The sequence below is a fragment of the Cyanistes caeruleus genome, chromosome 2 (genome assembly GCF_971803275.1).
Source record: "Cyanistes caeruleus chromosome 2, bCyaCae1.hap1.1, whole genome shotgun sequence".
Lineage (NCBI taxonomy): Eukaryota > Metazoa > Chordata > Aves > Passeriformes > Paridae > Cyanistes > Cyanistes caeruleus.
The window spans coordinates 93984679-94010188 of NC_141702.1; the positions used below are offsets into that span (position 1 = coordinate 93984679).

General features: G+C 38.5%; 1 long non-coding RNA gene across 9 annotated transcripts in view; it reads left to right on the forward strand.

Moving 5' to 3' along the window:
* The window catches only part of LOC111926127 (uncharacterized), a 101724-nt gene that overhangs the window by 18586 nt on the left and 57628 nt on the right, over positions 1-25510 (forward strand). For 2 of the 9 annotated variants that reach the window (XR_015283636.1, XR_015283639.1), the window contains 3 exons: positions 1112-1200; positions 2635-2740; positions 22534-22648. The exons of 2 other annotated variants lie outside the window; for them this stretch is intronic. This is a non-coding gene — a long non-coding RNA (uncharacterized LOC111926127). Of the gene's footprint in view, positions 1-567; positions 695-1111; positions 1201-2634; positions 2741-22533; positions 22649-25510 lie in introns of all 9 variants that reach the window. 5 more of the 9 variants (XR_015283637.1, XR_015283640.1, XR_015283635.1 and 2 more) reach the window with 4 other exon arrangements.

The window sequence follows — 25510 nt, forward strand, 5'->3', positions numbered from 1 at the left end:
CAGCAACAAAAAAATAAATGTAGAAAGCATTCACAAATTACCCATCTCTTGCCCATTATCATGCCTGTGTTTTTGCAAAGCACAAAGCCAAACCAAGGCTGTTGAAACTGCTCATTAGATCTGTCTCTGCCACGTTGTAAGACAGCTGCAGTGTTCCTGGTGAAGTGATTAAGTGGTTTTTGGAGCTTGGTAATGTAATGCAGATACTTGGACCTCCAGGCTATTTGTTAAGTAGTCTTGGTCAGTGGTAACCAGAAGTTAGTGATTAACAGACATTATTGTCCACTTAAAACAAATAGGCAGTCACAGCTCCATTCCCAATAATTCAGCTGTCTCATCTAAAAAGCTCACTTATCCAAGCAAGTAGTATTCTTGTGCCTCTCTTGGTAGAGCCTTAAGATAACTGGGACCATGTGTTATTTGTTTATTTACTATTTTGGTTGTGCCATGGAGCAGTATTCGCCAGAAGTATATGTGAACTTAAAAAGACTGCACAGAATGGAGCTGAGTTATGTTTTCAAATGAATGCAACAAATCACATCCAAAATTCCTATTGTTTGGTTTTAGGGCCCATTTATTATTAGTTTTCACTAAGAAGCGTCCACAAGCAGTCTGAGGCAAGCAAAGCTGCTGAAATGGGGAATGGACTGTTGATCTGCCTTTCCAGGTTTGGCCCACACAAAGCTTTCAGGAGGTAAAGAAGGGATGAGTCCTAAATTGGGAAGAGGGATTTTGTGGGACTGGTAGTAATGTGTGCTTGGATGTAGCACACCACAGTGGGAGGAGAGGATACAGAAGCAGGGGTGGGTTTGGTCTCAGCACAGGGACCACACCAGGGTTTTAGGCTAATGTAGGAATAGTGCTGGGAGTCAGCCCAAGAGGCTTGCTGTAGAAAAAGTGGTGGGTTTGTGATTTAGAGTGACATTAAGGTCAGCCCTTGCTTTAAATGTGCTCCTTGTCTTTCAGTACCTTAGTATTTTTTAAAAATCTGCACTATTAATTTCCTCACTGAGCTTGCTATGGAAAGGATTGGTAGGTGGCTTGAGAGTTATCAAAAGTCCAGGGTCCAGACTAGGCTGACTTTATTCAAATGCAAGTCTTTCATCCACAGATAAAGTCTACTGTGATCAGGGCTGATCTAGACTGACAGAGCAATGCTGAGCTTTATCCAGATAAACAGAGACTGGCAGGTTTAAAGCTGTGAGTGCAACTCTTTTTATAAATACAAAATTTATTCAAAAGTTTCAAAATGAGGAAAATAATAAAATAAACGTTAACAATTTTATTCTAGGTGGTTAAGATGCCATTCTCTTTCAGTCAGCTATGTCTAGGATATTATGTCTGGTTGTAGGACCCACTCTGCCTGAAATATATTGAAATGCTATCCAGAGCTCAGAAAACAGTGTTGCAATTAATCACAAGGAGAAAAGACAACATAGACAGATAAGTGCAAATAATAAAAAAGGACAAACTTTTTGGACAGAAGAAAAGGATTTAATCTGTGAGAATTTAAATTAAAAAGAAAGGATTTTAGGTTCAGCAGCCGAATATCACAGAAAGAACTTCAAGAACAAAAGTGTTGTAAGGAATAAAGGTGGATTCAAACAAAACTGCAGATTTTTGTAGCTCTTTCTCCTTTTTAGTCATTGATTTGCTTCAAACATCCAACACAGTAACAACAGTATCTTCTTATCTTGAAAGTCAGAGATAAAATAGGGGTGGAATTTCAAACTGTAAAATATTGAAGCCTGTCAAAAAGACTAGCTGAATGTGTCCTTATACAATCTGAATAGAATTTCATGGGCCTTTAATAAACTAACAGGAGCATAGTTACAAATCTGAGACAAGGTAAATCTTGCACTGGAAAACCACACATCAATGTGTTTCAACAGCAAATTCAAACAGAATACAAAATGTAGCAATATGGATTCCAGGTGTTGGGAGCAAGATGAGAGAGGTGAGTGATTGGCTCTGTGTGTTTAGTCATCTCTGTCTATATTCACCAGAGATGGTCCTAGGGCTGAGATCACCCATCTAATTTCACTTGTCTTGGCATCAGTCTGGAAGGAAGTATGGTCCCTAATGGAAAGACCGCTGCTTTATTTAGTAATCTGTGTAATCCTCTTGTGTAACATGAGCAATAATATCACATTACATACACTGTAACTAACAAATTACCAAGATTGATATTTTAAATCCTCAGAGGGAATGACAATTTACTACCCCCCTGTAAAGCATTTGTATAATTCAAGCTACAATTCCTAGCACAGAAGCAGAAAATAACATCATTAGGCTTTATCACAAACATTGTTTATATTTCTGCTGAGGTTATTCTGTTTTAACCTAGTTTTTTTTTGTCACAATTTAGTCAAAGACCACTAATAAATGCAGAAAATCTCTCAGAAAAACTGAAGTGTTAACTTGCTATACAGCTGCTAGAAAAAAAAACTTTGTGATTTCCATTACATGATTTAATCTTAACATACACATATATTAAATGGGCAATAATGCCTCAGAGCCTAGAAGAGTGATGAACAAAACCAAGTATATTTTCTGTTCTGTATTAAAAAGGGATGTGTCTCTGGCTCACAGGGTAGGGAGATGATTCAAGTTTTCTATTTTTCCTATTTGTAGGATAGAAACTGATGTTACTACAACAGTGGTTGGGAAGATATGCTCAAGTAGGTGTTTGAATTTCCAGCTGGGCCCAAAATCAAGATCAAAACCAAATACACTGTGGGTAAGAGAATAAACATTAGCAGTGAGAACAAATCTTTTAAACAGAGATGTATGCAAGTGTGTGGGCAGTTTCACAGCCCTTAGGCTGCCACAACACAGTCCCTTAACTGTGTCACCTACCAGCAGTGTTTGCAATAAGAAAATGTGGGCTATTGAGTAGGAATCAACCCAAGCCATCACACAGCTGCCTCTGACTTCCTCAATTCCTTTCTTTCTTCTCACAGGCAGCAAAGTAGATCTTTGTACATTTGGAGCCAAAACTTCCCAGACCTGAGCACTGCAAAAATAGACTAGGGTGTTTGGATAGTTAAAGGTATACATGGCTTGATAGGACCACAGGATGCCTTACCTGGAATGACCATTCTGTTTTGGACAAACCTACACTGAGGTTGCTGCCTATGCCCACTCCTTGTCCAGCAGCCCTGTGTCAGCCAAAGCAGGTGATAGGAATAACAACACTCACTATATTTCTGCAGGAGACAGTGGGTCTTTAGGATAAAAATGTACAAATTTAATTAAATGTTTTCTTATGAAAAACAGTGACCCATCTTGATTTTTTTCTCAGCAGTAGTTTTGCAGGTACACTGGTAAGGATAAACTCAGGTGCTATTTAAATTAATATCAAAGTTTTATATTCTGTTTTTATAGTAGACTAAACCAGCTTAAATCAGTAATTTTTTCCATGGTTAAATTCTGTTTTTTTCATTTATGTCTGGCTATGGGATAGCTTCTCAGAACAGTTCAGTGACAGCCCTCTAATAGGCCTGTATAGGAGAATTACCTATTTCAGAATAATGAATGCTGGAGAATAGAAATGCGGCTTTTGTTTCTGATCACTGAACTCAGGCTAATTAATTTACCTCTCTGTGTCTGGTTTCTTTCCCCATCCTTTTTCTTTTAAAATTTTTATTCTTTATGTTATGGAATTCTGTCTTGCTATGAATTAGTATGGCCCTCATTGCAATAGTTTCTCACATCTAAGAATAATATGCAGATAGGAGGAAATCCCAATGCTATTGCAGCCAAATTCTCAGTGGTATAGAAGTGGTATAGAAGTTCTTCACCCTTATCCCCCTCCTCTTTTGTTTTTAGCTGCTGTAAACAGCTCTCCTGTACCTACATCTCAGCATGGAGGCAGCAAGTGGTTTCTGTTTTTCTTGCAAGACACAATATATTTTCTAATACTGTATTTGCTCTTCTGGAATTACTGAATTAGTCAACAGTTTGCAAATCTCAAGTGAGATATATTTAGTATGAAGAAAAAAAAGAAGAAATTATTCTTAATAGAATCATGTAAAAGTTCAGGCAGAAAGTACTGACTTGACAAGTCAGATCCGTGTGAATGTACTGTCTAACACCATCCTAGCAACACTGTCACTGCTGTCACTGATAATATAATGAGGGACAAGATCTGGAGAGGTAAGTCGCACATTTCCTGGGTATTTAGGCTTAGGTAGTTTGTCGGCAGCTGTGTGATCTTGTTAAACTGAGAAGCAAAATACAGTTGTTTTCAAAATTTATTGCCAGTGGTGGTGACAGATGCTTTTTGGAATGACACCCAGTGAGCTGTGAAACTTACATAGTCAAGTACTTGTTCACTTGTCCCTACTTCATGTGTTATGGGAATATGTTTACACTCAAGCTGTCTCAATTTTTTTATTTTTTTTTACCCATCTGGATGAGGTATTTTAAAGATGCAGCATTGCATGCATTGCAGAAGGCAGTAGTTGAAGTGGGCAGCTCTCCCTTGTTTTGTCTGGGAATTCTCCAAGGTTAGCTGTTTGTAGGGCACAGTTGATTTAGGTGTTGAATTTATTTTGTCAGATGCTGAAGAGGTAAACATAATGAAGCTGATATCTCCACCCTGAATCTTGAGACAGGCTGATGTGATCATTTTAACCACACACAAGCTGAGGATGCAGATAGTTCTCCACAGTTTGGTATGTCTTCCACATCCTCTGTTGGTGGGACATCCACCTGTTCTGGCTGGAGTCTGTGCCCTGAGACGGTTCTGGCCACTCTCACACCTCTTGTGTAGACTGGAAAGCTGCTCTTATGTATACCTGGGGTTTGTGTGAAGGCTGCTCTTATGTACACCTGTGGGGGGTGTCTGCAGTGGGTCAGCATCCCAATACTCCATCTTTCCAGTAACATTTTCACTGAATGCTGACAGAGGAAATGCTCTTCCTATCATGGTAATACTTCCCATTTTTCTACTCTGCATTAAGATTTATTATTTACTTAATTATTTAATTATTTATTACAATTATTGTGTCTTACTCCTTAATGTGTTATGGGACAACAGATTATTTTTCTTTGGACTGAAGAATTAGATCCTAAGGTGTCCCTTTACTGTAGACACATGCATGTTGCCTTTTTGCTTGTGCTCAGTATCATTTTATTATACCATGTTTCCTTTGAGGCTCTGAAAATGTCTTTGCAACTTTCCTTCTCTGGCTTTTCTCATTCTATATTGCTTCTCAGATTACATTAAAAGGAAAAAAATAACATTATAGGGCAGAGGTAAGTGGAGCTGTAGAACAGTGAATGTCAACACATGAAAAGGTGTGCTGTACTTCAGTGTACTTTGAGTTACTGTAATGACTCTCAATACAGGGCTTTCTTTTCACTTGTGTGACTTGAATAAGGATTGAACTCATAGTACCACAAGGAAACCCCGAATTTAGGATAACAGAGGCTGCTTTTCCTGTAAATCTGAGATAACTCCTATTCCAAATCCCTTTTGAGCTGACAGAGATTAAAGATAGTCCAGAGCCTAGTGCAACCTCAGACTTTTCTGTAGACTTCCAGATCTGGGAAAAACATAGAATCTCATTTTTCTTTCTTTTTCTCTTCATCTGTAAAATGGAAATAGGATTTCACTACTTCAGATATGCACCGTAACTGTGCACGTATCTGTTAGTTTTTTTGAGAAGTTCAGATATTAGTAATAGAAAATTTGTAAAACCCTAAAACAGGCAGATGTTTGTGCCGAAGAATATTAGGAGAGAAATGCATACAGACTTTAAAAAAGAAAGTGCCTTTTCATTGTAGAGATGACTAACAAAATGTTTGTCTAGAAAGGAGTTTATTTGGAATAGTTCAGAAAAAGTTAAAATGGAGAGGTCCTAAGAAGTTAGGGAATGGACTAAACTGCTCCATTCCAGAAAAAATTATTTTGTGTTAATGATACATGATCCAGTTAATCTCTGTCTGTCTTTCATCTCATACTTTCAGGAAGCCATTTTGTAAACTTAAATACCCCAAATAGTCCACAAAGATGAAACTTCTGCAGGTGATTATTCCCCACTGCAGGGACATCTCTTTTGATTCTGGGTTTCTATTTTGCAGCTCTCCCTTGTGGCATCCTGTGCTACAGTCTCCTTTCCAGCAGTCTTTCAAGTTAATATTCAAACAGCTCTTGGAAACTTTTTATGTCAAAGCGCAAAAAAAAAAAAAAAAAAATTAAAAAAAATAGCCCAAACCCAAAACCCAACCAAACCCCAAGACAACTGTCACAGCAGGATGCATTAAGGGACTACTGATGGGAGAACTGAGCCAATCAGCTTTTCCCTGATTCTGGATCCAGGGGAAGGAGGAGGATAGTGCTGGAAGGCAGTTTTATGGAGTGAGATGGGATGCTTCAGAAGAGCTCCAGCACACAGGACATTTCCTAACCTCCAGGGAGCATCCCCTGCGGTAACCTGGCAGTAGCTTTCTCCTCAAGCTTATTCCTCTGTATATCTTTTGACAGTTTGTTTCTCTCATTGACTCCCTTGCAGATAGATTTCAGCTCAGAAACTAAACTCAGGAATGGGTTGTTTCCTACTTTTTTGTGGTTTTTTTGTGGTTTTTTTTTTATTTCCACTCTGATATATGCATTTTTGATAACTGGACAGAAATGCAAGTCTAGGATTTCCTAGGTTTTGATACTATTTTGTGTGCCAGTTCTCTAGGAGAACTGGAAAGAGAAAACTTATCTGATTAACAAATGTAAAATCCAGGTACAAATAATACCCTAATTCAGGCATGGAATGTCCCTCTTGGAGTGTGCTGGGTTCTTATTTGTCCAGTACTTAGTGCCCAGTTTTGTGTGAATGGGCACAGTGTCTGTTTTGTTACAGAGCTTTCCTAAATGCAGATGTAGAAGATGTAGAAGGGGATACATTACCTCCGCTTGGAGCATCAGTGGCTCCAGCACTTTCAGTCTGCCAGGCTCCAGGGCAGGGCAGGATGGGAAGGGGTTGGATGTTTATCCTGGGAAGGGCAGGGCTGACAGAGTCATGCTCTCATGCTGTTTACTCCAGAATAATCCGTAGTTTGCAGTGCAGGGTGCAGGTGAAGAGGCCTCTGTGCCCCTTCTGTTGCGGAGGATGTGTCCCTCTGGTTGGCACTTCTGCTGGTGGAGAGGAGAATACATGACTAAAGTTAAATACAGACTTTAAAAGTAAACAAAAAAATAGGGTATTTCTCTTTATGGTAAACTTGGGAAAAAGTGAAAACAGGTGTTTAAGGAAATAATGTAAAACAAAGGAGTGCATTTAATTGTTAATTCTGTTAATGAAAGGCGATGCTATGGAACCTGACATGATAATGTTGACTGGCAAAGGAAGACATTATATGAAGTGTTGTGGCTGTATGAAATACCTTTATATTCATTAATAGCATCTGTTTCCATACTTGGCTATACTTGGCAGGAGATGATCAAAGTCACGTGTAAAGCACTGACTGTCTGGGATGTGGGGAGAACTCCACTTCCTGCTCCCACCCGGCACACACAAGGCACACTCATGTCGGTGGCTTGGGCGCAGGACTGTGGTGAGGAGGGATCATTTTGTTAGACAGAGCCACTCTCCTCAGAGCAAACACTGTGTCTGCCACTAAGCTTTCTCTCTGTGCTGTGGTTTTCTCCATAGCAGCAGTGGTCTCTCTGTCTGCCATCCATCCCAGAGTGCTGCCGACTACGCACATCTTCCTGCTCCAGGCTCTTCAGCTGGGTGGACTACATGAGTGTACATCTGCAAGAAATTGTGGGTAGATATCTCAGACAGGGAAGAAAAGAGTGCTTAAATTGACAAATCAGTCCAAACCACTAAGGTTATAACTCCTTTTTTTCTTCTTCAAGCAGAACAGTAAAACAGACCTGTTATTGGCAGCTCATTAGTAGTGAGACAGAGGCAATATGTACCATGACATCAGAGTGCTGCTTGACCCACATCTATCATTTTGTTAGAGATCCTTATTTCTGGGCCTTTCCAAATGCCTATAAGACATGCAGAGTGTAGAATTCTGTGGCATAAATAAGATACAGATTTTCTACTTTTGATGTGTTTAGCACATTTTTGTTACTTCCTTTAATACTGCAGACCTTACATTCTTTGAGCATTAGGAGAACAAAAGGCTAACACGAGAAAGAAAAAAAAAAAAGAGAAAAAAAAAGTATTCACTAAAAAGTATTATTCTATTCAGCTATTTAGCATTTAAAATTTAGCCTCTTTCTTAAAGGAAGACAGAATGAATACCACAGCTGAGTAACTTCAGATATGAAAAGTTCCTTCATTAAATCAGTTGTTCTTTAATTCATAATAGAACTTAAATAAAGAATGACTTACAGGCAGCTGTTTCTAATATTGAGTCCCCACCACACATGAAAGGAACATTATTCTTACAGCAGCCTCTCTACCCTTGGGTGTTATCAGCCGAACATGTTTTGAACCCACCTAATGCATTTGAGGTAGCTTAGGTTTATTTTTCTTTCAATAAAATAAATGGTTTTGTAATTAAATTTCTGCACTGACTGTGCTTAATGGCTACACTGACAAGTGCTAATGTATGGGAAGAGAATGAGTTTGAAATGAAACATGCTGTTTTCCAATCTGCAAGCAATTTTGCACTGGGCAATCAAAATCTTGTGCCAGTGAAACATTTTCATTAATCTGCTAACTTAGCGCACACTGCCCACTCAGCAGCACAAGGACACTTTTTTTAAAAAACAAAAATATCATGAAGTGAGCCGTTGTTTGAAACCATTTTGTGGTCTCTGGCAGCAGGGCCTGTGGAAATTCGCTGACTTTACACCATGAAATGTTGCAGCTGTCTCAAAAGGGACTGGCTGCTTCAATGTTTGAGTTCTTGGCAATAACTCAGCTTTCAAATCTGTCTCTTTTTTCCCCTTAGCTAAATTTATTTTTGAATAAATCTTCTCATAGAAAATTGAGAGCAGCTATTACATATTTGGACTTCATTTATGAAAACCACTTCAAGTCATCAAGAAGTGCATCAATCCAACTCTAATGTTTACAATACTTTCATGACTGGGAAACTAAACAATACTGTATTTCCCCCATTATTTTAATTTAGGTAGCACTGCATTTAAACACAAATGTGACTTTTTAATTTTTATTTTTTTTATTGCCAGACTTAAAAAAATTAAAATAAAAAAAAAGCAAAAACCCAACCCTGCAAAGATTTGCTTTTGTGTAACTTCCTGGAAGCTGCCTGCAGAATCTGGCCACTAGAGGGGTGGCTTTCCAACAGCAGTGCTTTGCAGTCAGCATCCCAGCGCTCTTTTGTCAGGGAAAAGGCTTAACTAAAAGCAACCTGAAGCTGTAACACCTTAGATAGGCATGTAGGATTCCAGCTTTAAAAAAAAATACCCTTTTTTATAGCCCAAAGTATCCAGGCATATATATATCAAAAAATTGGTTTTGAATGTTAGAATGTGGCAGTTATTCTCTCTCCCTGAGGAAAATGTCCTAGAAGTAACCCAGAAGAAATTATCCACTAGTCAGTCTTAAACAGCATATATATTTAAGTCAGTAGATATCTAGGATCTCATTGTTAAAGAGGATCACATTGTTTCCCTCACCACATCCTATTTCATTTGGGACAAATTGCTGGTCAGAATTTTAGCCCTTTTGCTGTGTGCAGGATTTAGAGTAAGAGACCTACAACAAACTAAAATATTCCTCTTTTGAACAGAATAATAGGGAATCAATGCCCTGGTGCAGACTTCTCCCATCCAGCAGGAAATTGCACCTTGGGGGATGGAACGCTGTGAGATGAAACATCACCAACAAAGCATCGTGCAGCGAGAGGCGCGTAACAAAATGACAAGGATCAGCCAATGCTGGTGATGTTATGGCTTGTAGTAGTCATTCTTGTGAGGATGCTCCATCCATGCTAAATGAGCAGTTTTTCTGCTGAGAGTTGTAGTTTATGTCAGAACCCTTTAGCCAAGCCCTAAACTTAGGAGAGCATACAATATGGGAACTCATTCCATCATTTCTGTTTGAAGGGTTGTTATATTTAAATAGGTTCAAAGTGGTTGACTCTTTTTTCGCTCCTGTGTCTCCAGCATAGCATCTGCACTGTGGGACTGGGAAGTGATATGGAAAACAGACTACTGCAACCAGGTTCTCTGCACAAGGTGCTAGGGAAAATCACAGTCAAAAACCTCTTTCACCCTGAAATTAGCAGTGGTGAAAAAGTCCATCCACTGGACTGTGCAGTTTAAATGCAGGGCTACACAAAACAGATGCTGAAGTAAACAGAGACATCACCTATTCCTGCTTCAAGTCATCTTAGCCACCTGATGAATTCTAAGGTAATTAGAAAAATTAATAGCTACTGAAAGATTGACTGATACACAGGTACAAGAAGGATGGAATGCTGATTAAAAGTAGCAAAGTTCTACAGTGGAACAAATTCTTGGAGGGGATGTTTAGAGGTTGTGGAAGCAGTTTAATAACTGAAACACAGACTTCAGCAGGGATGGGGGACATTTACCCAACAGCAAGAGAATGTCCTCAGTTATCACAGTGTGTGTGTTATGACAGGTTGTGAGCATGAAGAGTATTCAGGATTGACTAAGAACCCCAGAGAAACACCTCCCTGAAGTGTTATCTGAGACCAAAGGGGATGGGCATCTGCCCCTGGAGCTGCCAGAAGAAATCAGCATGCAGGAGTGCGACAGAAAAATATATCCAACAGTAAATAGTGCAGTCAGAGATCTGTGAGGTGTGAAGGACAAGGACCTCAGCAGAACTGAATGGTTGTTGCTCTGGGGAAGAGTAGGGGCAGTGAAGGCCAGAAGAGGTACTTCTGCTTGGGCAAAGGATTTTGAAGGGAATTGGAGGTTCTCTGCAAACTAAACTCTATTTCCAGACAAAATGGTTCCTGTGCCTTTGATGAAGGAAGCCTTGGTCTCCCTTTCCCTAGAGCTGAAGAAGAGTTGTGCATATCCATCTAGACAGTAGAAATAAAGCAAATTTGAAGTGTCAGGTTTTACTTTAAACCCAAATGATACAAAACATATGAGCTGGTTAGAATATAAAATGAAAGAATACAACGTACACAAGCAGCATTAGGAAGGAGTATATTCTTTACAACATAGAGTAAGTCTTAATAGACACTTTAAATTCCTTTTTATATTCAATTTAGAGTTTTCATAGAACCAATTACTTCAGTGTACTCTATGAATACACTTGTGAAAGCACAAGAGATCTACAGCAGCATTTTGAGGTGCTGAACATTGATATTTGTTGATAATGATATTGCCTTTATGAGACAATTTTGATACACAATACCTATGCAGTGTCTTAGACAGAAGTAAAGGATTTTTTTCATGGCAAAATATTGATTTTATTGTACTTAATCCTGAAGCGTTTGTTCTTTCAGACTTAATTTCATGCATCTGAACCACAGTGTGAAGCATCTACAGTTACAAAGGAGGTTGTCCAAAGGAAGTGCTAATTTCTAACAGTCCAGCTCTTGAATTAGTTGAAAACAAGACTTGGAAACAGTTGTCCACAAAAACTAAAGTTATCATGTAATAATGCCTGCAGGGGTTCCACAACTGCTGCATAATTTAGAACAAATTTAGCACTCCTTGAGGTAAGTCCCAGTAAAAAAAATAAAGTGATCACATCTGCCAACCTACATGCCTGAGTGAGTGCTGCAGCATGCTCTGGGTTGGGCGTATGCTTTCCTTTAATGATCATAGGCTCCTGCAAGAAAATTTTGTCCATCTAGTATTTTCCCTTGGCAAAATTTAGTTCTGTGTCAGGCATGCCCATGTACAACAGCAGATGTAATATTAAGTAATCTTTATCCTGGGTTGGTGTCTCTCCCATGGGTGCTACAAATACCAATGAATCTTGGACTGATTTTCCAGATTTATGACATCATCTTCTATCACAAAATAGAAGTTCATAACACAAAAAATGTGTTCCCTTTGACTGCAAGAAGTTTAACACGCTGGAAAATTTTATACAGGATCTGAAGGACTGACGGTTATGAACAGTTGTGTTTGTCATACTTTTACTCTGCACATAATGCTGTATTTTCAAAATTAGGCCCTTGAAAGCCCACATATGTACAGTGTGTCCTTCACCTTTGTATTTGTATAAACATTTGAAAATAACTATTAGCTTTAGAGATTAATTCTTTGCTAACTCTTAATCCCTTCTGGTTGAAGGAAATAGTTCTCCATGTTGCAAAGAGAAATGGAATTTGTTTTATTTTCCTCCATTCGCATCACCTGATGAGTCAGAATGATGCACTGATGCTAATCAAACAACAAACTCAATTAAAGGCTTAAGCTGTAGGTTTTTACCACAGCCAGAAGAGTCCTGTGAGAGGCAATGTTGTAAAAGCCACTTTGGTTTCTCACTGTAAGTTACAAGAAGTAGGCTAGCCTTATTCTTTCTAAGAAAAGTAGATACCTGCTAGTTTTTCAGCCTACCAACATGTCATTATTTCATAATAATATAGTATATGTACTGGCATAATCATAATAGTGTCTCACATAATGGCTTTGTTGATTAGATTTCAGCTCTGTTCACTGCATTTACATAGAGTATCACTGAAATTAATTTTCTCCTTTATGGCAATTATAAACCATTATTTGATGGGTGAGTTTATCTCATATATTCCTATATGAACTCTCCTACTGACAAGAAGAGGTAGATTTGCAGAAGGACCTCTGCAGAAACTTATAGGTAGACTCCTCCAAGTTGGAGGAGTTTTTACAGTTTCCCAGACTGTAGAGACAGTCTGGGAAAAAGCAGAGGTGTATATTAAAAATCTTAGGAACAGAAGATTGAAATTGGCATCATAGGCCGGAGGCAAGAATTGACCTCTAGATGCTGAAGGAAGGAAGTATTGGGGGAGGTTGTAAATAGCCTCAAAAATTATCACTGCTGGAGAAACCCAGAATAAAATGCAAAGACAGAAACAGTAGAGCTCACGAGGGCCTTAAAACAGCTCTATGTAGTCAGCCTGTCTTTGGCAAAACTGAGGAAGGGATTTTACAGAGTTCAAAGTACCTGGAGCATGGAGAAATTGTATAACTGTGTGGGTGCACTATGTAAGTGTGTACCACAGAGAGCATTAGACCAATGCAGGTATTAGAATATGCAAGTAATTGCTTTGCTGCCACAGAACAGCATTTTTGCTACTCATTTTGAGATGAGACTGTGCTGTTGTCAAGTTACTTTCTGTGAGGAATTTCCTACTCTCTCATGTCATGTGCCACATCACTTCCCAAGAGTCCTCAGAGCATAGCTCAGCAACTGGCTCAGAGTCAGGGAGTCTGAGGGGACTCCGGCGTGCCTCCTTTCATGGAGACCTGAGTGTGCAATAGCTACAATGTCAATGAGTGTCATATTTCCAAAAAGCTGTTAGCCAAATACTGTGGCTCAGTAGACCAGGCAGCTGTGCTTCCCTCTGGCAGTAGGAAGCTGGCAGCTGAACCTGTTTCTTCCTCCATGTCCCTCTCAGTCCTATTCTTAATGCAAAATCACTCCATGCTTTTGGGGGTATATCCTACAGAACTGTAATTCCAACCTCCTTAAAATTCAGTTTAGTTCTGGTGTATGGGAACAGTGCAAATGCTATTTTGAGGAATAGAAAGTGAATTATTCTGAAGGCCTGTCTAAGGATTCCTCCTGAATGTAGTTTTCCATGCAGTTAGTTCTGCATTCAGCAGCAATCACTCATGTAGACTTGCCTTTAACTATTTTTTCCATTTGCTGAATTTGAATTATGACTTATTGTTATGATATATTCGTGTATATTCCTCTACTTCCCAGAGGTTGTATTCAGCACAAGGTCCAGCACATGCCATACTCTTGCATACAATGACAATTCCTTTCTGTGGGTCACAGATGCAACAGAGAGTTAGAGAGGGAGAGACACCCAGCAGAGGTAATGCCATTGCATACAGATGTTATACACATCTTCATCTTTTACCTGGCCACGATAGATACATAGAATTAGTGACAATTGTTCTATTAGTCCCTTATGGCATCATGACATCAAGACAAGCTCCTACAGTGGCATAGTAAAGCTTTAACTGGTAGATTCACTGTCTCTGAATTGGACAAATCAGTTCCTCTATATTATGGAAGAGGTTTAAGTTGTAGAGAACAAGTATCTTTGAGATATCACTGTAATAAAATTCTCTGCTATTCCTAGAAAAACAAACAAACAAACAAAAAAAGAGGGAACTTTGGTTTCTCATTATTGCCTTTTGATATGTATACAACAGCACAGAGTATGCATACAAGAGCACAAGAGTGCTGCTCTGTCTACTCTTGGTCGTACTTCAGGTGTGGAAAAATACAGAGCCAAAACTTGCAGAATGTGTTGGAGAAATGTATAAAAACCATAGCAATCATCAGCACTAAAGCAGTGGGCTTCTAAAATCTGAAGTAGTTGATTTCTTTCCTCCTGTAGCAAACATCCATCTTACAGACAAGGAAACTCAGGCTGAAAGATTCAAGAACTAAGTATAAGCATCCTTCTTCCTTACCAGTGCTATAATTAGTACAGAGCAATAGCACCATCAAGCTCCAGATGAACAATTACATGCCAGGAAATACAACCAACAAATATCTCATTATAAAAAGTCACATCTGTGGTACCACATAAGTATGCACCAGTGCCACCTAGCCAATCCCCAGCGTATGTCACTCATAGTGCTAGGCAAACTACAGCCCTGTAGCAAATCACCTCTTCTACACACTTGGGGAAATTTGTAGAACCAACTTTTATAATATATAATTTTAAAAAATTATGTATTTTTATGAGCTTATTATAATAAATAAGCTGAGAAAAATTTGGAGTGAAATACATGGATTAAATGTGCCTATATTGGCCATATAAACTGTACAGAGCTAGCTGTTTATTCGATGGCCCTGTCACCATCAAAACTATCCTAATGTGATGTCAAGAGAAAGCTAGAGAATCCAGGTGTCTATGGAATAAGTTTGACAGACAAAAAATCCCATAGAAATTGAAGGACTTTCCATTGAAGTAAGCCAAGTGCTAAGTTCTAAAAAAGCTATTATCTCTAACTAGAGGTACTGCATGTTCTGAGAAAGCTCAGTCTCAAAGTTACAAATATGCAGACCTCCATCCAAGACAGTGTATTTTCCATGTCTCAGTTTGATGGTAAAGAGAGTACAATAAAAGAAACTGGCTTCCTAGTGCAAAACTTGTATCACCTCTAATATAATGGCCAGGGTAAAATGAACTGCACTTAATGAGCCTTGGAGTCTCCCAAAACAAAACCTGAGATTTGAGAAACCACAACTTTGGGAAGGTTAGTATTTCCATCAGGACTTTGAGCTTCAACATCATTTCTGCACAGAATGGTGGTACTACAATCAGAAAGAATCACTGGAATTAGGAGATTTTTTTCTTCTTTCAACATTACTGGAAGTGCTTTAGGAGCACTAATGACATCCTCAGCCTACTGAAGATAACAGGAAGTCTCCTGTGGCTTCAAAGGCACTGGGCTTTAACTCTGTAACTAAATGAAAGATAAGGCTGGAGGAAAGGTGTAATATTTTAATTAAATCAATTGTCTGAAGTGCAATTCTCATTGTCACTAGATGGTGCAGCAGAGTAGCTTTACTTTGGATCAGTAGAGCTAGAACTTGTCATGATGTCAAGTGAAAATGTCATGATGGGGTTTTTTTTGCAGGCTGAGACCTCCATTAAAAGGGTCTTTCTCTCAGAGCTATTTCTGTTTTCAATTTGAACACAATGATCTACTCTAACACTGTTTGAATCTGAAAGAAGATGAGTGATGCCTTTGAGGCCTAGCCTGACATCACTCAGTTTTAGCTATCTATGTCCTAGACACATGTCCTAGACACAGCATCCTATTTATTTAGAAAAGCTGGGTGCTACAGCTGAGAGAAAGAACCTAAAATCTTATGTTCATCACAGGAAAGGTTAAAGAAAACTTGTGCAGATGATTCCTTGGCTTCACCAAACTTCATACTTGAGCTGGATAGAGGGTAAAAACCTAGGATGGTTTTAAATATTTTCTGCAATTCTGAAAGAAAAGTTTACGTGATACTAACAAAAGATGTCCTTTCCCTCCTGTTTTCCTTCCTCTGCTGCTCTTCACCACTGGTGCTCTTCACCAAAGGAAGTGATGGAATCCAGTGGTGAGGTGGGTTATTGGGTTGTCTAGGAATCTTACTCAAACCCCTCCTTTTTCATCATATCAAATGATAGATTTAATTTTAAATTCTCCCAGCAGCAGTTCTATGCCTATCATCAATCCATTACCTGCCCAAAATCTATGGTGGACAATTCCTAGCCTGTATTTGATGTACTCATTGGTATAGCTCCTTCCACACAACAGTGGGATATTTCTGCTGCTTTGTACCAGCAGTTTCAGAGCTTTAACAACAAAAGCATGTTTCTGCTTTTGGCTAAAGGCCAATTCTAATACTAAAACAACATTTGATGTGCTCTTCATAAAGGAGGCTCATCAGGATGTCCAATATCAGAGTTCAGGTTTGAATCAAAATTATCAGATTGTCCTTATTGACTTTGATTATTGCCTGGAAACTAAATTGTCTACAAAGAGAACAAGTAACTTGGGGATTTACAATTTATTTTATATTTTGAGCCTATCTCAAAAATAAAAATACATTATGCCTTGAAAGGATAATGGCACTCATTAATTCCAACTCTGATTCTGAGAAGAACTTCATAGATCATTTTATTTTTCCTTTGTAACTAGTGAGAAAATGGCAATTTTAAGAACAGTACAAGAACCGTGTGGCTGTGTACTGAATTGTACTGGGTTCAGATTAAAAATATGTGTTTTATTTTTTCATCTAGGAATTTCCTGCCAGCTCTAAGACAGGATATGATTTTGGAGAGAAAGAGAGAGAGAGAGAAATCAGATTCTTCTGCAGTTCATGCGGACATTATTTAAAACCCTTGAGAGAGAATAGTAAGAAACAGAAGTAGCCAAAATAAGGCTAAGCACTAGTTCTCAAATTGCTAAGCCTTCATATATTAAAACATATTATATACCACATGTTCATTACCCTAATATATTCTATAATTTGTTCTGTGGGTTGAACATGTCAAAAGAAAGATAGAGAAATTCACTGGTGATAAGATGACTGGCAGCAAGCTTGAAACATAACTGTCTCAGAGACCTGACATCTCAGTTGAAGGTGTAAAACTTTTGAACTCTGATGACATGAGTCACAATTTGTTATTTATTTATTATTTATTATTGACTGAAAAACAAATTAATGCCAGAAGAGAATCACTCTGGAGCTCATGCCTGGTCCAGATATTCTAGTGAACTGCGTATTTATATGATTGTACTAGTGAATGTTGATGCATATTTGGGCATGCAAGGGCACATTATTCAAGAAAACTTGTGTCCTTCTCAGAAATGGAATGCAATTAGGTATAAGCAAAAATGTTAGGGTAGCAAGTGGTGGGACTACATTTTTCTGTTTATTTTCTAGAAGATAATCACATCTTGAGCAACTCTTTTGAGTTCTATAAAACTACAGCAAGCCAGATTGCGAGGAAAAGGAAACAAGGGAAATATTCTCAGATGACAATTCAAATCACTATGTAAGCAATTATGTAAGCAATTAGGTAGTTTTAAAGATTTTTCTCTCTCTGCCTCAGTGTGTGTATACGAGTATATATTTACTGTACACACATATATACATATATATATTTACATATGTATTCCACTTGGAGAAAAAGGGAAGGGCAGCTGTTCAATACTATTGAGTTGTATTCAACCTGAGCTCTCAGCTCAGGTTGAATACAATTCAATAGTATTGAATAGCTGAGAGCTGTTAGACAGTAAATAGGAACAAAATGCATTTGATAGAGGAAGTACAGTCCTGGCAAACCAGAAGAGAGTCTGATACATTTTTCAAGGATTTTGAAAACTTGTTTTACAGACTGTTTTGTCAGTTTTTGATCCAGTTCTGGGGTGATAAAGTAAGAAGAATTTGAAAAGACCTGAGGATGACTGTATGTGGGTATTTTGATCCAAGCTGTTCTCCTGTGTCCTCCTGAGATGTGATGAAGGTCTTTGGGACGGCAGTGTGAGGAGTAAGGATATGCTAAGCTGCACATCAGCTGTGTTGCAAGTGTCCAATTTATATTTGTGCTTGAGGGCTCATTCTGATACCACTGTGCTCCAGATAATATTATGGAAGGTCTCTGTTATCAGAGACTAGGGGGATGATGCATATCAAAATGGAAAATTAGTATAGTCATTCACATAATTAAATCCACTAATCCAATCATAATGGCACAACTGCTACATCCTGTTACTGTCTGGAAAGCAGGATGTGTATCCCATGAGGCAGTCACAGAGGGCAATATTTTAAAATAAATTCCATCACTAGGTATGTTATAATGCTTAATTATGAGCAACCTTATATTCTAAAAATCACATTTATCTCAGGAAATTAAAAGAGACACATTTCTAAAAAGCAAAGGAAGGAAAAGTTTTTTAGCAATTAATTCCATTTTACTCAAGGTCTTTTAAAATGTAGAATCTCAGCTAATAAATACTTCATCAGTTTTGAAGTATTCTATTAAATTTGTTTATTATTTGGGACAAATTCTGCATTTGAGTCCCAAAAAAATTACAGATAACATGGTGAAAGCTGCTAGAAATGGTACTAAACCAACGCCACATCCACTACAACCTCTTGCTGTGACAGAATTGCTCTGAGTAACAAGCTTTCACATTCAAATTTCCAAAGTGAGGATCTTGGGCAATGTTTCTGTTGTGAGGCTTTTCTACTAAGCTATCTCAGCCACAAAAGTTTTTCTTCAGCGCTTTCTTAGAACTGTCTCACTGCTTTTGGGTCCACCCAATGCACACATCATCCTTCCCTTCTGCTTGAGCAGCTCTGCAGAGGGTGTTTGGTTAGCCTGGGTCACTGGCTCACTTCTCTGCTCATGCCAACAACAGGGATGAAATCCTATTAAAACCTCAAGTACATATCCTGCACAAGGAGTCAGGGAGAGTTACTACATTTGTTGTGTTTTAAATCTTCAGGTGGCTTGCAGGCTCCATGAAGGGCTGCTTTCTCTCCTCTGTCGCACTCATGCTCTGCACAAAATTGATTCCCACTTTCCCACTCCTGCCTGTTATGAACAGCAACTGATCAGAAGAAAGACAACATCCAATATCTCACACACCAGAGAGTGATTTTCCTACTCCTCCTCCCGGTCTGCTCCACACATCTCTAGCTTTCATTCAGTCTGGGAAGAGTTGGCACAATTGTGGTCAACAGCTCCTACCATTGCCATTAATATTTGGAATATCAACAATGATCAGTTTTTAAGAGATAGGGAAGGAGGAAAATGATACATAATAGAGAGAACCACTAATGGGATTCTAATTCTTTTTTTAGGTGTGACTCTTTGGGTTAGGACATTTGATCCCAATATCAATAGTTTCTCTGTCTCCAGGGCAAAAATTTAACACTTTTTCTTTCTGAACTAGTACTGTTTATAATAATATGCATGGTCTTTATTACAATATTTTTTTTTCAACATTTTATGAAGTGTGCTTATTAAATGAAATGGTAAGTCTGGCACTGGCAAGTATCTTGTGCACTTTTTTTTTCATATTTCCTTTCTTTTGGCAGGTCCATGAAAAGGGAGTAAGTTTCTGTGGGTTGTGCATGCTTTTCCACCCTTTTTCGGGATTTGTCACATCTCCTGGAAGGCCTTATAATTCACAAAACATGATTTTATATCCCAGCAATTTGCCAAGTCTTGTCAAATCCTAACATTTTTGTTGGCAACTATTTCCATCTCTCGGCTGAAAGGGAGTAACTTAGATCATCCAGTCACAACACTCTTCATGGATACCTTTTATGGTCAAAGTGTTAGTTTTGATACATGGTTTAATCTCTGTTTCCGAGGGGCTGCCCACTATATTTCATGTCGTCACTCAGTGAATCTTTTGCAGAGTGGACATGCTGCTTCATCAGCTGATTTTCCATTTTTACATGTCTGCATTTGCAGTCCCACTTCTCTCTGAAAAAAAACTATCTGAGAAAAAAATAATTAAATAAAGGTAATTCTTCTTACTTCCTTCAGGAATGGTTCCTTTGTTAGGTACAGCTGCTGTTACCGTACTGTAAGGGAGACTATACAATGACCTGATGTTGTATTTACTTTTTTGGGAGATGCTTTCTCACCTTGTTCCTTTTTAACTCATCCTCTTCACCTTAGTGTAGCAACAAGAAAACTTCAGCTCTTGGGATGTGGAATAGAAGTCACTTAAATATTTAGGACATGAATAAACAAAAAGAATATTTATTGTTCATTGTAGCTTGTTCAAACAGCTCTGAGTGAGAGAATTTTTGATTGTTTAAAATGCCTAAAGAATAAAGTAGTTCTCATCTTTTGCACTGAACACAATTAGTGGTGAAAAAAACAAAAGGATATGGGATTTCCTCAGGTAGGATTTGTGAATACGATATTTATTCGTTTTGGTTACTAGCTCCAAGAGAAGTGAGAAATGTTAATAATAAGCAGTGCAACAGATGTTAGATTGCTACATCTAGTCCTGCCATATGCTCTTTGTTATGAGTCATTCTGGATGCCATCCATCCCCGTACCAGTGCTCACTGGAAGAATCAATCCGTAGCAGGAAGAGTGAAGGGAGGCATATGCACAGCACAGCTGGAGGGGTCTGCCCATCTCCTCAGCCTCCTCAGGAAGGGGGGATGCAGGAGCTGGCTGCGTTTACATTCACCACCATCTACACATGACCTAAGCCGTGCCGAGTCACACTTAATTGGTACAGAGCAAATGAGGAATCCACTCCTGGCAGTTATTTTCAGTCATTCCTTATGACATCTCAGGATAGCAGGAGAGTCTGACCTCCCTCTGAAATGAAGCACTCTTTGCCCTTTAGCATAGTGTTGCTTAAATTCATTTCAAGCATGAATGTATTCAACAGCCTCCATCCATGTCGTCTTTTCAAGGGGAAATTAGGATGGTACGTAGTCACACTTAGTCATACAAGGAACCCATGGTTAAATTCGTACCCCATATGGACTCTGTCCTTTTTTCTTCCTGTTTGAAAGCAAACACCCTGCCTTCTCATGCACTAGTTCAGTCTTGTATATCAGCAGTGGGGGAGAGGAACAGATGCCAGAGGAGTTGGAAGAATAGAAAGAGCAGGCTGCTGCTACCTCTGATGAGAATCAGCTTAAGAGATCATAGGTAACGGACTGCAAAACAAATTTTCTGGAAGATACCCAGGAATTTTTCTTTCAGTTTGAGGAAAATGTCACTAGCTGTTAAAATACAAGTATGCACTTTAAAAATGGGACTTTCTTCAGCAACAAAACCTGCCTGATAACTGCTAATTGGTCTGCCTTCACATCTCTCTGTCTCTCTCTTCTTTCCTCAAACTTCCTTCAACACACACCAAGAAACACAAAAGCAAAGGTCTCTAGCTGCTTGGTGAGAATTTGTAATTGAGATATTCATCTTGTCAGAGCGAGCAAATTGGCAAATCCCCATGGATCTTTGCCACGAAAGGCAAAGAGCTGAACAGGCACGCAGTGGGAGGCAGATGGCCCCTGGGTCGTCCCTGGGTCCCCAGGACTCCAGAACAAGAAGAAGGAAGCTGTTGTGAAACACAGGGAAATGGGAAGCTATTTACTTTAACAGATTTCATGCTTTTCTCCAGAAACCTAGCTAAAATTCTGATCTGCTTTTGAGGGAAAATTTCAAGATGTTGCCATGGTAGCTTAATGAGGACCCAAATCGCTTTAGTTCTTTGACATGTCTAAACTTCAGCGAAAGTGAGTCAAATCTATTTTCCTTTTTTTTTTTTTTTTTTTTTGGTGGCAAATCTAATTTTTACTGTGTTGCACCCTGCTGTGCTGGTTGCAGGGCATTGCAATCTGACCTCTTAAAGTGCCGAGTGATTCTCTCAGCACCTACACATCATCATGGCCTCTGCTCTCAATCCTGCGCTGTGCTTGACTGGAAAAGGCCTCTGGTCTTCAGGCATAAGAGTAAGACCATCATGTCACAGGACTGCCACATATTGACCTACAGTCCTGGTTCTGGGCATGGTTCAGAATAATACAGATTACCTGTGCACCTTCGGAGGCCAGAAATTGCTCGGTGCAGAGATATATTTCTAATAAATTTAAGAGATTACATATTATAAGTGTGATGATTATTTTTTTTCTAACAGATTAAGTTGTACCAAAATTTATATTAGGTTAGGGAATGTTACACTTGAACAATTCTCTGTGTGTATATTAGATTTGAAATGTTTATTTTGGTATATGATCCAGAGATTTCACCCTCTGCATCCCTCTCGCACTGTCCTGAAGCTAAACAATGAAACTAATTCTTTTAAAGTCACAATCTCTTCAGTGTTTTCTGCAGTATGGATTTGTAATAAAGGGACATCAGTCTCCTAAACAGTCAGCCTTCATTTTTTCACAGGCACCAAATGGGGATTTTTTCAATGAGAGGTACATCTGCGAAAGACCCTTTCATCAGAAAATGCCTGTCTGTTAAAACAAGAGGGTTTTTTCCTACGAATAAGCACCATTTGGAGGTAATGTTTACCATTGTCATGTGTCCAAGATGCTTTTTTTTTTTTTTAAAAAGACTATATAATAGCAAATGCATATGGCTTTATTACTGTAAATTATACTGACATTTGGGCAAGTTATTACAAATATGAAACCCAAAGGTAAAAAGCTCATCTGGATGATTATGTATGGATGTACTTACACACTGCACTTTTGGTTCTTATTTTGGCAACCATAGGCTGGATAGTTAATCCGGATATTTCCCACTCTGGCACTGGGACACGATCCCCCTTTGTCGCAATAGCAGATATGGAATTTTACAAGTCTGCTCTGTCTATTCACTAGTGGGCTTCACCTTTTACCTCCAAGAGCCTTATTTTAAATCCAGGGTTTACAGGTTCAGACACTGCAGGCAACCTAGCCAGAGGTGTTCTCATATGGGCCCAAAACCCATAACAGAAAAGCCAAGTAAAGGATCATGATTTTATCCTTCCATGCCATAATTCTTCTTCCATCTTTGCTGGATATCAATATGTCTTTCCAGTTTTTGTGATAATTGGTGACTCAAAATAATTCCCAAAGAGAAATGTGCTATTTCCCAGAGACAGTGGTGCATTTAAGTGTATTTTCATGGTAGATGAGGTTTTGGTGTGTCATCTTTGAAAATATGGGCAAATGGATTATTTTTTTGGTCCAACAAAAATAGCCACAGGAAAAAAAAGGATGCAAAATTCAGGGTGTTGCAAGTTCACTCTCAGAGCTAAGCTGTGGTCTCTCTATTTTGCTGTTGCCAAGAATGCATGCCAAGTCATTGAGGTTGACCACATTTTATTACCTCTGTTTTTGCTATTCTACCTTATTCCTGAGACAAGTGGGAAAATTGTGTCTGAAAACTGTCTTTAAACCCTGGACTTCTAGATTGGACATCTTTAATGAATACTGGACGTGTTCCATTGCTGTGCACTGCTGTCTGAGTCTCGGCTTATTAGATACTGTTTTGAAATCCATAATTATAACCAGGTTTGTGATAGGTCACATGGCTCTGTATACAAAAATTTCTGTCATCCTGGTATAGCCACTATTTCAGAGGAAATCAACTGATTCAAAACTAGCATTTGAATACTTTTAGCTTTACTTGTTTTGGCCTTCCTTACCTAAGGTGTGAAAAATGGCAATTTCTGTATTTCTGGGAAATTAATTTTCAATGTTGACTTTGGGCCAGTAACTTGAAGTGCTAACATAGTCCATATGTCTGACTAGTGAAGGCTAAGTGAAAAATATGAAAGTTCTAGCGAAAGTCCATTTTTCCTGCTCCTTTTGGTAAATTGCAGGATTCCATTATAGTGACGATAATTCACAGTTATTCCAGTCAGAGCACTGATCCCCAGTGAAGCTGGGACGATGGTAAAATGCATGGAATTTATTCTCTATAGGTGCAGCTTTTCATGCTGAGCAAAAGCTCAATATTTATAATTTTCCCTCCTGTAGTATTTGCCATCATTCCGCCCCTCTCTTAAGACTGTAATTCCCACCTCATATTTTCTTTTTAAACTCTCACTCATTTTAATACATATTTTGTATTTTCTTTCAATAAATGCTGTCGTGCAGCTCTTCTACTTCCTTTATTGAGAAAACACTCACGGTGGAAAAAAAATGAGAGGGAGGGAGAAACAGAGAAAGGAAACAGAAATCATAACCAAAAAGTTTGCACCGATTATTGAAATAGTCAGTGTTCCCCCGGGCTGAGAGAAAGGGAAAGGCGCTTTTACAGTGTCTTGGAATTTTTTTCTTCTGCACAATTCTGACTTTTCAGCAAATATTCATGCTACAGCGAGAGAGAAGGAAAGAAAACAAAAAGGATTCAGGGGTTTTACCGTAAGTTTTTTCATTATCTTTCATAGTGACACTTGCTAGTAAAAACTCCCAGGTAATATTAATGTTGAGTTTTTTAAGCTATAATTTTAAATACTCTTTCTGTAAAATTATTTAGCAAGCACATTATTTAGTACTAATATTTTCTCCTCCTCTGCAAAACTTTTGTAGCTTAAGTCACAGTGACACTTTTAATGTATAGTCATTTTGATATTTAGTACCATGTTATTACTAGTGGGAAATATTTATGTATTTGTAGAAGACTTCAGTAAACCTCAGGTCTGCTCTTCAGTGAGGTATTTAAAGACAGAAAAGAAACAAATAAAGACAGTGAAAGATTCCAGTCAAGAGCTTCTGTACAGTCAGGAGGGACTTCATGCAAATATGGAGCATTTTGCTGGACTAAAACACCAAATATAGTCAGAGAACTGCGATATTTTAAGAAATTCTGCCTATCAGAGACTGTTGTTTTCTTGATTTTTTTATTACTCAAATTCAAATTAAATTGAAATCAGTCTTAGGATTCATATTTGCTTCACTAGCCTTTGAATCTTGTCAAAACAAGTCACTGGCAAAAGCTCCTTCAGATTTCAGAGAACACAAAGGGTTGATGCCGTCGCAGTGATGGCTGCAGAGATCATATGTGGACAATTGACAGGGCAGAATCGGGTCCAAAGGTGTAGAGGGGAAGAATGAAGCAGTTTTCTCCTCCACAAGGAGGAGAAAATAAATTTGAAAAATTGATTTTATTATTCTAACAGACTAAAATTATGACATTTTAGATGTTTTTCAATATTAAAGTATAAGTAGCATTGAATTACTGAGTTCCTTTTACCAAAACAAAATGACAAAGCTTCCCCTATGACTGCCAAATGACTACTTGAATTTGCAGTTGTAGCATATTTCTTCTCTAAAACTGCTACCAGTCTTCCAAATACAAGCAATAACTACATATGGACATGTTTAGCAAATCAGAAGGAGTAGACTGATTGCTGGGAAATGTTTTGTTTCCA